Source organism: Alligator mississippiensis, chromosome 4 (assembly GCF_030867095.1).
Source record: "Alligator mississippiensis isolate rAllMis1 chromosome 4, rAllMis1, whole genome shotgun sequence".
In the NCBI taxonomy this organism is placed as follows: domain Eukaryota; kingdom Metazoa; phylum Chordata; order Crocodylia; family Alligatoridae; genus Alligator; species Alligator mississippiensis.
Window position 1 is genome coordinate 239,106,304 of NC_081827.1, and position 15,047 is coordinate 239,121,350.

The 15,047-nt window shown below is 40.9% G+C and overlaps 1 long non-coding RNA gene across 1 annotated transcript in view; it reads left to right on the plus strand.

Annotated features, from left to right (window-relative positions):
- LOC132250413 (uncharacterized) overlaps nucleotides 1-6,904 on the plus strand; it is a 300,006-nt gene extending 293,102 nt beyond the window's left edge. The window contains exon 4 of the long non-coding RNA XR_009462133.1: nucleotides 6,835-6,904. This is a non-coding gene — a long non-coding RNA (uncharacterized LOC132250413). The remainder of the gene's footprint in view (nucleotides 1-6,834) is intronic.
- Nucleotides 6,905-15,047: the final 8,143 nt, after the last annotated feature.

The window sequence follows — 15,047 nt, forward strand, 5'->3', positions numbered from 1 at the left end:
TCCCTGGGAAAGAAAGAGGGAATCTTTCCTACTCCTCCCCCCTTTTGGGACTTAGACATTTTAAGACTCATATGAAGGCATGTTGCAAAAGGAGATGTGTTAATGGATTTCTGGGGACTCAAGCATCTTAGAATAGGATTATATTTAGGACACCAAACAGCTGGCTAAATTCCACTTAGACATCTCAGAGGCAGAATAAGATCTGAGCCATGGAATCTAGTGCATGATTTAGAGGTTTAGGAGAGCTAAGGAAGCCAATTGAAAGTTGCACAATAATTAGCTGCTCTTTACTAATCACACAAAATATTACTGAAATTATTTTCATTTGCACAGGTTTTTGCAGATTTGGAAAAGTTTTCATCTCATACTTTAGGGAATTTCTACACAAAGATTTTTCATTATTGTTAAACGCTCGGAAGAGCAAGCATATCGCTTTATTAGAACAGTAAAATAATTAATGTGGGCAGAAACATATGCCAGAGCATTTCATAATACCCTAATTGTAAAATTCCTACCAATAATACTATTCCAGCTGACTCAAACATCTGGTCCCTTCTTTGCTGTTCTGTTGCCCAGAGGTGCAATCAAAGAAGTCTACCTTAACAAAGACATTGTTGCAGCTAATAAATTCCATGTGAGCCATCTTAAATGATATCAGTTATCATGCAAGAGGCAAGGATGTTTGTGGGTGACACCTTTTATTGGACCACCTGCACGGTTGGGATACACTTCAACAACAATGTAACCTAGAGGGGAAAGTGGGGCACGACTCCTGGGTGTCAACTATGACAGGGTGCCAGAATTGCTACCTGGGAGAATTTGCCACAGCTGGGGCAGCACTGCACTGCCCAGCCACAGGAGCCAGGTAGGTGCAGCCTTGCACTCAGCATTGTATTTGGGGGCTGGGAGGCAAGTAGGGTGAGCAGAAGATGCCAGGGCAGGTACAACTGTGCATTCAATAGCATATCTTGGGTACCTATTTCCTGTTTCCTGGACCACCACAGCTACAACATTATTCATAGATTCATAGATGCTAGGGTCGGAAGGGACCTCAATAGATCATCGAGTCCGACCCCCTGCATAGGCAGGAAAGAGTGCTGGGTTCAGATGACCCCAGCTAGATGCCTATCCAACCTCCTCTTGAAGACCCCCAGGGTACGGGAGAGCACCACCTCCCTTGGGAGCCCGTTCCAGACCTTGGCCACTCGAACTGTGATGAAGTTCTTCCTAATGTCTAGTCTAAATCTGCTCTCTGCTAGCTTGTGGCCATTATTTCTAGTAACCCCCGGGGGCACCTTGGTGAATAAAACCTCACCAATTCCCTTCTGTGCCCCCATGATGAACTTATAGGCAGCCACAAGGTCGCCTCTCAACCTTCTCTTGCGGAGGCTGCACAGGTCTAGGTGCCCTAGTCTCTCATAGGGCTTGGCCTACAAGCCCTTAACCATATGAATGGCCCTTCTCTGGACCCTCTCCTGGTTATCCACATCCATCTTGAAGTGTGGTGCCCAAAACTGCACACAGTATTCCAACTGCGGTCTGACCAGCGCCCGATAGAGGGGAAGTATCACTTCCTTGGATCTGTTCGTCATGCATCTGCTGATGCACGATAAAGTGCCATTGGCTTTCCTGATGGCTTCGTCACACTGCCGGCTCATGTTCATCTTGGAGTCCACTAGAACTCCAAGATCCCTTTCCACTTCCGTGCCACCCAGCAGGTCATTCCCTAGGCTGTAGGTGTGCTGGACATTTTTCCTCCCTAGGTGTAACACTTTGTATCCCTCCTTGTTGAATTGCATTCTGTTGTTTTCCGCCCACGTGTCCAACCTGTCCAGCTCTGCTTGTAGTTGTTCCCTGCCCCCCGGCATGTCCACTTCTCCCCACAGTTTTGTGTCATCCGCAAACTTGGACAGAGTACACTTCACTCCCTCGTCCAAGTCGCTGATGAAGACATTGAAGAGTATCGGTCCAAGGACCGAGCCCTGCGGGACCCCACTGCCCACACCCTTCCAGGTCGATACCGACCCATCCACTACGACTCTCTGGGTGCGACCCTCTAGCCAATTCGCCACCCACCGGACTGTGTAGTCATCTAAGTCACCGCCTCTGAACTTGTTCACCACTATGGTGTGGGATACCGTATTGAAGGCCTTCCTGAAGTCTAAGTATACGACATCAACCCCTACTCCTCGTCCAGGCGTTTTGTAACCTGGTCATAAAAAGAGACTAGATTAGTCAGGCACGATCTACCTGGTACGAAGCCGTGCTGGTTTCCCCTCAGCATAATTTTTCCTGCCGGGCTTTCGCAAGTGTGAGCCTTGATAATTTTTTTGAAGACTTTGCCTAGGATGGAGGTGAGACTGACTGGCCTATAGTTGCTTGGGTCCTCCTTCCTCCCCTTCTTGAAAATGGGGACCACATTGGCCCTTTTCCAGTCCTCTGGGACTTGGCCCGTGCACCACAAGCGTTCAAATATTACCGCCAGTGGCTGTGCAATGATGTCCGCCAGTGCCTTCAGCACCCTCGGATGGAGCTCATCCGGGCCTGCCGACTTAAAGGCATCCACTTCCTCCAAGTGACTCTGCACCATCTCAGGGTCTACGCATGGTAGTCTGGTGCCTTGCTGCTGCCTCTCTACAATCCCAGTGAGAGACTTGTTGTGTCCCTCACTTAGGAACACTGAGGCAAAGAACTCGTTGAGGAGTTCAGCCTTGTCCCCCCTGTCCGTCACCAATTGCTTCTGCCCATTTAGCAGGGGTCCTATTCTTCTCTGGGCCTTCCTTTTACTCCCTACATATCTAAAAACCAATTTTTTGTTATCCTTAACTTGGGATGCCATCCTCAGCTCCATGGTAGCTTTGGCCCATCTAACTGCCTCCCTACAAGTGCAAGCAGAGGATGTATGCTTCTCTTTGGTAATCTCTCCCCGTTTCCAATTTTATATGCTCCCCTTTTAGTCCGCAAGCTGCCCTGGATTTCTCTGGTCAGCCAAAGAAGCCTCCTGGCCCCTTTCCCTCTTTTTCCTCGCATCGGGATCGTCTCCCTCTGTGCCCAAAGGATCATTTCCTTAAGGCACAGCCATCCTTCCTGGGCTCCCATCTCTTCAAAACTCCTACGCTGCAGTGCGTCCTTGACTAATCGCCTGAGTTCATTGCAATCAGCTTTCCTACAGCCTAGCACTTTCACCCTACTAGTTATCTTACCCACTCGACGTCTTATGGTGAATTCTATTATTTGGTGATCACTGTCCCCCAGGTGACTACCAGTCTGTAGGTCCCCTACCATATCATCCCCCATTGCCAATACCAGGTCCAGTATGGCATTCCCCCTAGTGGGACCGTGTACCTCCTGCGTCAGGTGGAGGTCCTGTACTCAGGATAGGAAAGTGCGTGAACGGTGGAACTTTGCTGTCTGTGTCTCCCAGCAGATGTCTGGGTAGTTTAGGTCCCTCATGACTACTGCCCCCTTAGTTTTTATGGTCTCTGAGAGCTGCCGCAGAAGCCCCGATTCTAGTTCTTTCCCTTGGTGTGGGGGTCTGTAGCAGACCCCTACCACCAAATCCCTTTCTCCTTGCCCCCCATGTAACTTAACCCACTATCCTTCTACTTTCTCCTCCTTCGATTCCGTCTTGATAAGGGTCGATGTATATTGCTTATTGACATAGAGTGCAACCTCTCCCCCTTTCTTCCTCACCTTGTCCTTTCTGTACAGCCTATAACCCTCAGTATGTACCACCCAGTCATGGGAAGAATCCCACCAGGTTTCAGATAGCCCTACTAAGTTGTAGGTGTTTTCTGCAAGCAGGAGTGCTAGTTCATCCTGCTTGTTCCCCATGCTCCTAGCATTAGTATATAGGCACTTGAGCCCTGTGACTGGTGCCTTTTTTGCCCCCCCACTCCGATTCCCAAAGGGCCCCTTATTGCTTACCTGCTTATTGCTTACCTGTGCTGTATTGCTGTCTGCCCCATGGATTGCAGGTTCCCGATGTTCTCCTTTTTCAGGCTGGGCTGTCCTTGTGGGTGCCACATGGTTTGGTGGTCCACAGCTTCCCCCGCCCTCATCTTCCTCACCCCCCAACGAGTCTAGTTTAAAGCCCACCAGAGGAGATCCACCAACCTAGAAGAGACCACACGCTTACCTTTGGGGGACAGGTGAAGCCCATCCCAACTGAGCATGTCCCTCATAGTGATGTGCGAGTCGTTGTCCAGGAAGCCGAAGCCTGCCTTGAGACACCACTGCCGAAGCCGCCAATTGGTCTCTCTAATGCAGTTCTCATGCCGTCTTCCGCGTCCGCTCACTGGTAGGACAGAAGAGAATACCAGTAGGACAGAAGAGAATACCACTAGTATGATTAGTATTCATGAAATACTTATCTTTTTGTTAGAATAGTGCTCCGTTTTGTGTCTATGAATATAGTGAATATAAGAACATGAGAGATGCCATATGAGCTGAGACTAAATATCCAGCTAGACCAGTATTCTGTATCTCATAGCATCATAGATCATTTATCTAACTTTTTCTAGCTTAATTTAGCTGTAGCTTACAAAAGCTCATGGCCATCTGAACAAGTTGGTCTAGAACATTGGTTTCTCAACCTTGGGGCGCGACCCAAATCAGGGTCGTGGGGGTCCTCAGTAGGGTTGTAAAGGGACTACACACACGTGCACACACGTGCGTGGTGCAGGAGAGGTGGGTGGGGTGGGGCCAGTGTATACAAAGGGGGCAATGGCGGTTCCCCCAGCCCCGCCCACAGGCCGCTGCCATCACCGCCACCACACTCCGTTCCCAGCAGCCCCTGTGGTGCTGGGTTGGGAGGTTGTTGATGGCCAATTTAGGGTCATAGCAAAAGAAGGTTGGGAACCACTGATCGAGAAGGTGCCACCCTGGCCTGCCTTCTGCCTGACTTCAGACTAAATTGTACTTGCCTCCATAGGTTCCCATGTTGCTCTTCTAGCTGAGTCACTAAAAGCTCTATATATTTAATTGAGTCCATATATTCCTAAAAGAAAGGATGGCCTTGTTTTAGGAATCTATGGCTAGTATCATATGGCTAACTATCTCTCTCTACTTATTCTTTTTGTTATCAAAACCCACAAGTTCTTAAAAGTTTAGCAGTATTCCAGAAGAAGTTCTGTTCTTATCCAAGTCTAAGCTTTTATAATGTTGCACTGTTACTTAGAACAATTTCAGTCCTGAAAAATAAATATGTACATTGTATACATAAAGTATGATGGCTGAGCTCTTATGACATTTATCTTCACCTTGTGGAAAGAAGGGTGATGTACTGTCCCTCTGGTAATACTACCTTCCATTCCTGTACCATGAAGATAAATGGGTAAAATAAGACAAGCCACTATGCAATAAACATGCATACATGTACACAATGTAAATAATAATGTTATACAGCCACCCATAGTAAATGAGGATATGATCTCATCCAGGGGCATTCTGGTGAATCCATAAACCATTAAGGAAGAACATTTATCTCTGGGAACCTATCATAGAATTTTTCTCCTGGTATTATGTTAACATCTATTATTTTCATGGTATAAAGTTTGACACATTTTCTCTTTTTATTATTTGAAGGAGTTATATTATTATTGATAGTTTGTTGGTTTAATTAATGTGGTTGTACAGATTCCATAGCCATGGGAATGCAGTATATTATGCTATATGCTATTTTGTGGAATCTTTCTGAAATATTTCATATAAATACCACCCTGGAGTTATTTTCATTCTGAAAATGAAGTTATTTTTCTATTGCTAAAGTAAGTGTTTCTGTAGTGAAAATAGTCATTTATTTAAAGAACAGACAGCATTATTTTAGCAAGAGGAAAACAATCATCATTTTAGTGATGATACTGATACATTTTATTGCGTATTATGTATGTTTATTTGTTATATTTTTGTTACTGCCTACAAATGCAGTAGTTTTCATATGCCCAGTAATATCACAAAGTTATTGCATCGGGAGCAGTACAATGAGCTAGGAACTAAATTATAGCTCAATATTCAAATATAGTTTTTGTGATAACATTTTTTCAAACTCACATGGCATTAACAAATAAGCATTTTGAAACAGTCTGGTTGCCTAGTGTATATAAACTCATCCCATATATCTTGAGATCTGTAGGGAAAATTGGTCCATCCCAAGTCGAACTCTCACCCAAAACCTACAGAGAGGCTGTTCTGCAGGCTTTCTGTATCAGGGGATTGGTGGAGGAAAATTCTAGGTATATTGTGTCAATCAGTGATTCTCAACCAGGGTGCCTTGCCATCCTTTGAGGGGCACCACGGGAAATGTGAGGAGATAAGGGAGATGTGAGAAGATCCACAGATAAGTGCAGGCTCAGGCTCTGGGTGTGAAGAGATGAGCAGAGAAGGGCAGGCTCAAGCTCCCCTGTTTAGCTTCTCCTCTGCCCCCACTGCCTGGCCCCTCTGCAAGAGGTAAGTACTATACTAAATAAATGAGTTTTTGAAATGGGGTGCCACTCAGTTCACAAATGTTATGGTAGGAGCCTTGAGTCTAATGAGGGATGCTTTGAGTCGAAAAAGGTTGAGAACCACTGGTGTAGATACCGATGATAGTCATGCATCTTGCCCAGAGTTTCCCTAGTAACGTCTGTACAGGGCAAAGGATTTCTATAAGAACCCTCGGGTGCACGTACAAGCCTACATTAAAAAACTGTATTTTTTCTGTTGCCGTGAATTTTGTGCGTAAGGATTCCACTGGCCCCAAAATGAACGTGACCCTCACGAACTGTGTCAGTAAATCAACATTTTAGAAAGGTTACAAAATATATGCCAATCAAACATTTTGATCCTTTCTTTTAGGAATATATGGACTCAAATAAATACATAGAGCATTTAGTGACTCAGCTAGAAGAGCAACGTTGGAACCTATGGAGGCAAGTACAATTGATATTATTTTTAAATGAATGTAACAGTCCATAGTTTTGACTCCACATGTCAGGTAAAATGGACAGGTATGTAATCTGAACCTCTTCTGAGATGTGGCCTATGGAATATTGAACTTTAACCCAATGAAATAACTCAGCCATGCACAACACAGACAGTTGTCTCTCTAAATTACAGCTTTGGCTAGAGAGCTTCTTTGATAAATCATAATTCGCAGTGTATGAAAGCTCTATGTTTTTTAAACACGCTGTGCTAACTCTATTTTGAAATATAGGCAGCTTTATTGGAATAGATTTATCAAAGCTTTTAGTATCTTTAATTATCTGTGTCTCCTTCGATGTTATGTAAAAGGACACACATAACTGCCCCCAAAATGGTAATAATTTGGGCAGCATAGGAAATTCAGTTTTAAAGCCTAACTTAGCTGCTTCTAGCAATCCTGCTTCAGTGAAACGAAAGGAGTACTGATTGTCCAGTAAGTACTTTTCACATTATCCTCTCTTAATACACAAGGTCAATACCTAATTTGTATATACAAACCTCATGGACACTCCTGGCTCACTTAGAGCAACCTCTATAGAGCACTGCTTCGGGAAAAATACTATAGTACCAGAAACATTTATGTCATCAGGTCACTAGTTGTTCCTTTTGTGAATAACATTTGAATAGATTTAGAGAGATGTAATTTGGCCTACATAATAAGGATGGGCGTTACTAGTCTGGCATCACTAGTAACGCATCAGCAAACGATCCAAGTAAAACATCCAATCAAGTTGCTGATGCGCACAGAGAAAACATTTTTAGGATGAAATACTATGTCTGTAGATGTGCTGGGAGGTTGCTCCAACACACTATAATTGCAGCGTGCCAGGGCAGACTCAATTAATCGATTAATCGAGTCTGCTGGAGCATGCTAATTAGCGTGCTCCAGCCAGCCTCTGTACCTCATATATCTGTGCCTCCGTGCTTCCAAATAGTAGTGGGGGCGATTTAACTAAAGCTTGTTCAGTGGGTGACTTTGCACATTGTTTGATATATGTCTGATGAACATTCCTGTCCTTTAAAAATTGAATGATTATAGTAAAAGAACGGAGGTTTATATGCAATATTACAGTATTCAGTAAACAGCATTTGAATCCGAATGAAGGATAATAGAAGCACTATAGTGAATAATGATATAGTGAAAAAATAGAAATGAACAGTAAAGCAAATTAAAATCTCCTTGAGAACCAGCAGAGAGTAGGATTTTATTGAATTGTGAATTGACACAGCAATGTTTTAAAGTGAGTGTTTTTTTTTTTTCAAAATTAAAGTCAGCATTTCTTTTTTGTTATTTTTTACAGAGAGATAAAGGTGTCCCATTTGCAGGCCATTGAGATACCTAGGTAAAAACATCAGTCTGGCAATGAGTCATGAAAAAAAGCCCTTTGGTTTGGATAGACTATTTTAAATTACTAGATTTTAAAAAAAGGGAATCTCTGATATGTGGAGGATTATGGGACTAGCTCATGATATTCAAGGGAAGTACTAGATTTTGTGTAGTCAAACAGATGTTCTAATAAATCAGCATAGACCACTTCTCAGACTTCATTATGCCCTTGATTTGTGACTGCCACGTTTTTAACCTATTGGGTCATTGGGCATTGAACCTGACATTGAACGATAGCCCCCAGTTTACTCTAGGCTAGCTAATAAAAAAGACAGACACAAATTCTGAACGTTTAGCTCTTTCAATGTTACTTACAGCCTGGACTGATTTATAACAACCAGTCTGAGACGGAGGAGACTAAAACCGATGTCATGGTGCTGATATAGAACGTCTACGATACCACATGTACAACAGCAAACTAAAAGGCACTTAATTTGATGTGGGAGCAGAAATTTCTTTTTTCTTCTCATTTTACAGCACTTGATAGGTTTTACTTTCTTCATGTGGCATAACCATCTGTTGTGGAACATAGAAATTTATTGCTGTAATCACACTCCCAGGAGGACTGGTTATGTTTAGCTCATGTTTCATAGCTTTCTGATAAAACAGACCTCTAGACCAGGTCCAGATTATCAATTTCTAAAGAATTTTGGAAGCATGAAGAGAGTAACCTTGGTAGCATGCAGAAGTGCAGCTGTTTTTGACTGATGCTTTTTTTTTTTTAAACAGAGGACCATTCAAGGATTATTGTTATATAAGAAATTAAGACAGTGATTAAGATAGAAGCTCATAATTAGAGAGGTTGGGTCATGGCTAAAATAAGAGATATAAAAGCATATATTTTGGGAGAAGGATGTTTCTTTTTTTTTTTTTTTCCTTGGCTGTATCCTCACATGTTCCTCCTGTTTATTTGAAAATATTAACATATGTACAGAGGTACAACTTCAAGTCCAGTCAAAGTCTGTTGAAGCCCCTGGAGTTAAATTCATTTTTGATGCATCTCAGCCTATGATCATGCACTGGAACATTTAAGATGATTTTAGATTTTTTTCTGCTTAATCACCCATTTAAAAATAGCATAAAATATTGGGCAAGAAAGGATTTTTTTCCTTACACTGGTACTTTCTCATGTACTCATTCAGTGCTGTGGCTAATTTGACAAAATTGTAGTTTCTATGTATAATTCCCATGTGAAGAAACCATATGAGAAGTAAACTTTGCTCCTGTAACCTTTGCAGAATGACCACAATTGGGTCAACTGCCTAAGTAAAGATTACAACAGTCGATCTTCATGTTCAATTCTTGCTTATTTGTTTATTTGTTACCTATTTATTTGTTAGGTTGACATTTGGCCTCAGAACTGTAATTCACTATTTCTTTTAACATAAAGAATTAATATTTAAGCATGGCATGCTTGTTATGAAGGGTCCAATCTCATTCCTGTTAACCTCTATTTTATTATTGACATCAGTGGAGCTTGGATCAAACCTAATTCTTTCCATTTGTGAAAATGTTTAAAAAATGTTCTGGATTTCAGAGAGAGTATAATCAGAAAATAAACTGAGGATCCATAGTACTTAGATCTTACTGTGAAGAAAAACCCAGAGAGAGAGTGAACAAGCATACAACAACACAAGCACATGCATAAAGACCTAACAGCATTTTTTCCAAAGACAGATTTAAAAAACAGACTTTCTTAAATAATTTTGTTATGCTTTCATCTGACGCATTAACATGTCTCTATACTCATGGGTTTAATGCTTGTAAATGAAGGCAGTGCCAAGCATTAAACAGGTTGCTTTTGTCGTAATCATAAACTTCCACTGGGGGATTTTAATTGGCCTGCAAGGAAAATTGCTCTGCAAGAATTCTTAATGGTGAATCCAGATTAAAATAACAACTGTGATTAATTTTAAACTGCTTGACTAGAAAGCACTAAACATTGGGGAATAAGATGCATGACAAATGAAAACCCTAATGTCCTATATGGTGTTACAGAAGTGAAGTCTTTGAAAAAATGTCTAATGCTACCAATGAAGTAAAGTTGTATTTTGTGCTTTTTCATTTCCTGATGGCTCTTTCACTATCTTGGCTGAAGAACCCACTGGCAGAATCATAGGATCATAGGAAAGTAGGGCTGGAAGGGACCTCGTAAGGTCATCTAGTCCAGTCCTCTGTTCAAGGCGGGACCGTCTTGGGGAGCTCGGCTATTTAATCCCCATTTTAACCGTTCCTGATTAGCCTACACCAGTGAGCCTGAATGGGATTTACTTTAGAATCCAGGAGTATTGCCTTTGGTCATCTGACAAAGATCCCTATGAAGAGATCTGGGGCTTTTCTCTCTCTCTCTCTCTCTCTGTCTTTTATGCCTCAGCCTTGTATCTTCTGACACTTCCAATTTGTGTTATTTGATAAAGCGAGGGGAAAAACACAAGTTTTGAGGTGTCACTTAAATCTTGATCGCTTGTGTTTGTCAACTTAGTTGCCATGTTTCTTTGATCCTAAAACAGTACATTTATAAAACAAAAGAGGCACAAGCACTGACATACGCCTTAAAATGCTGAAGTACAGTTGTGAGTGAGGCAAGAACTTGGCTTGTGATAGCCATCTCTGTTCTTCACGTAGCTGCTAATTACAAGTGACAGAATATGTCTTCTGTTTATACTTTCTGTGAATTTGGTTCTTACAACAGCAATGAACAAGGAGAATCGGCATGATTGAATCATTAGAACACGGATAGTAGTTTTTCCAATGCAGCTGACAATGCCACTTCAGTTCTTAGATGCATCATATGCTTTGCTGGCAGTTGTGAATACATTTCCTCTAAGACCCAACATTTAGGCTCCAGAGGGAAAGGCTATTAAGAACACATCTGATATTTGACCAAATGTACATGTCTTTAGATCAATGTAAATTTGGATGGTTCAATGAACAGGGCATATGTTGTAACTTGGTTACAAAAAGCACTACCATTGCTTTATCTGTGAATTTAAAAGGCTCTCTTCCTTTGCATCTCTGGTACAATGCCTTGTGTCACACCATACTTTTTTAAAGAGCCTTTTTCATGATTTCAGGCTGGTTAGGTTGGCATTGTGGATCCTAGTGTATAGAAAAAGTAGATATTTTGTCATATGCTAAATTGTATGTATTGTAGAACACTAAGAACAATCTATGCCCCTACAGAAATATATGCTAAAAGGAGAATGCCTATAAAAATGGTCACATAACAGGATAATTTAAAAATAAAGATAGTGATTGCATTAGCTGTATAGTGGACCAAAGATAACAAAGACACCACACTGCAGAATTTTATTGCAGTATGTGTGTTAACCCTCTAACACAAAGAATAGCACAGTGATGGTGAAGACGCTAGAATACTTATCAGCTAAAAATGGTCATAAAAAATAGCTCTGTACTTGTTTACAGTGAGTATTAGTTGTATCAAAGTGCTGTTGAAATAATTTTAAACAGTACAGTGACACCTTTTTTAAGTTGGCACCAGTCCCAAAAATCTAATTCATTCTTCTGATATTGCTTGTTGTGTACAAAGCAAAAATGTCATGAATACTTAAAAAAAGTGTCTACTGGTCAGTTATTTTGTAGGTTCAGAAATTGTGTGTTTATTTAAATCAACAAGAAATATTCATGCTAAACTATATTTTCATGGAGTAATACCTACATTACCCAAGCTACCTATATTAATTTAACTTATTATACAAAGCACAACTTGTAAAAAGCTCTGGTTCATGAGAAGTATGAGGCAAGGTGCATGATCAGGACAGAACATGTGTAAAGCAAAATTCCTAACAGACTATGGACCTTTCTTGCACCCTTAATTCAGATATAACTCCCATTCACATTACCAGCAATATTTTATAAGTAAGAACTTAAATTTTGGGATCTGGTTATCTACATCATTTCAGAAGTGATTTGGAGCTTTTTACATACAGAATATTTTTCATATTAACAGATTGCTATACACATATAATAAAGAACCTGGAGTAAAACTTGGAAGATAACAAAAGGATCAGTAGTTTCATATAATCATAGTAACAAACTTAAATAAATTAGCCAACATTTTAATTTATAAATATTTTAACAAATGTATGTAATAGATCAGGGGTTTTTTGCACAGATGTGTGGTTGTCTTAATAACAAGACCACTTGAACCATGAATTGATTTGTTTCTCTGAAATTAATAAAAATAGGAGCCTTGAGCAAAATATATTCCTCAGATTTATTTGGTAGAATAAAGATCACAAATGTTCCCTACTAAGTTGAAAGAAGAAAACTCCAGCAGGGAAGAGTATAGATGGACTATCTGACATATGGATGTCTGTTAAAAGCAAAATACATGAGCAGCCCAGAGTGAATTATTTCCTCATTTGTATGCAGAGAAATGAAATGTATAATCTTAGCATGGTTCACTATTTGTTTTACATTTTTATAAAAAAATGAACCCTTTTGTGTATCAGATGCTCTTATTACTTCAGTAATTATTTAGGGTTCAACAACTGTTGGGAGTTGCTTTTACCTGATCCCGTCTGTTTTAGGCAGATGGTTATAGTCTGGGTCTCTTGAACTATATACACTGTGGTTCAGTCAGAAGACATTAGGCACAGTATGCATGTATATATACAACGCTATCACAGCATGGGTCAAATATTGCTCTAGAAAATTTAATGTTTGCTTTGAAAAATATTGGAGCATTTATTAATCTAAAAATCTATCCCAGCTTTAGGTTTAGTACTAAATCTGATCATCAAGATCACAATGTGTAACGCGGAATATGCAAAATATACGTAGGTGATGCATTTCTGTCAGTTTAGCAAGTTCTTTTTAAAAGATTAAATACTCTCCAAACTTATTTAAGGGCCAGAAAATAACCAACATAAAATAACCAACAATAACTCGTAATAAGTTTAATCTTCTGTTCTCACTAATGGCGAGATTCTGCTTCACTTAACTTACTTCTAACTTACCAAGGAATAAGTGGCTGTAAGTAACAATGACTAGTAAGTCTTTAATATGGGTTACTTCTAAAACCTTACTCTGAAAAAACTCCTAGAGAGCAAATAATATATATGAAAATATTATAATGAGTGAGAGAGATTTTACAGATCTCGCTCTCTCTCTGTAAAAACTCTCTCACTCATTATAATACTTTCTTACATAAAAGGATATGAGGTAGATATTGATCCATATTAAACCAGTGTAAATATGAATAGTTACATGCCCACCATTGGAGTTAAATCAGATGTACAAAAGGCTAGCAGATTTGTGCCTATATAAGCAGTATATACTATTGGGATAAGTCTGCATATAGAAATGTCAGTAACAGGGTTTTTATCAAGTGTTTCTTTTCTTGTCTGCATGGAAATAGAGAAAATGCTCATAAATTAACTGGAATTATAGAAAATCATGACTGAGTGTAGAAGAGAAGAAGAATCTTATCCTAAGAGAGAGAGACAAAAAAGAGAAAAAAAATGTATACTAAGGTGTCCTTTTACTCATGAAACTACTTAATGGAGAACACAGTGCATTCCAGTTCTCCAGGTGGAGGATGTTAGACGTTCTCAGCGCAGTCAAAGGAGTTTGATGCACCTTAATGGATAACATTATCAAAATTGGGAGCATTTGATGATGCCATTTTTGTCAGTTTCAGTTGAGAGGCTGATGATGGAACAAGCCTGAAATTGGAATTATTCTCACATCTTTGGTCTTTTGGAGGAAGCTTACACTGCTGCTGCCCTGTCTGGGCCTTCCTTTTATGAGTAGATAAAGGACTTTGATCTCCCCATTTGTCAGACTGCCATCTTTCCCTGCAAACTTTTCTCACTTATAAAGCACAAGTTCAGTATTGGGCTGACACTGATGATAGGGTGCAGACAGCAGTGCAGCTCCCCGCTGTAACTCAGAACACATGGCAGGAAGCGTTCTGAGTTGCACCAATCCCCCGGACCAAACAGAAGTTCATCCTTGGTTTCAGGGGACAAGGGAATCTGCAGCCAGTTTCCCCTATCAATGGCCCCTCCTCCCTGCCAGCTTGTGCTACTTTCACAACAGGAGGGGGAAAAGAGAGCAGAGGGAACTCATTCTAGGGGTTCCCCAGCCAGCACTGGAGCTGGGGTGGGTGGATTTGAGCTCCCCCTGATTTCAGGGGGGCTGCAATCCACCCACCCCATTCTTCAGCAAGGGCTGAAAATACCCCTGATCAAACTCCCTCTGCTCCCTCATACAATGAAGGTTCAGATTTTTGCTGGATTGGGCTCTTTTAAAGCACTCTGCAGCCATGCTCTTCTGTTTGGTCATGGCTGTAGAGCACTTTCAGGGGTCAGATCAGGCAAAAACTGTCATTTCTCTCTGTGCCCATACATCCACCTTTTTATCATTCACATCACATACCCCTCCACCCAAAGGGCAGGAGGAGAGCAGTATTATCAAGCCTGTTTTACAGATGGGGAATGACAAATATATTAAGTAATAAAGATACTATAAGAAATCTGTGAAATCTTATTTTCCATCAAATCACAGTATTCAAGGTCAACTAATCCATAGATTCACAGAAGTTTAGGGCTGGAAGGGAGCTCATGAGATCACCGGGTCCAGTCCCCTGCTCTGGGCAGGAAAGACTGCTGGGGTCAAATAACCCCAGCAAGGTATGCGTCCAGTCTGCTTTTGAAGCTCTCCAGGGTAGGTG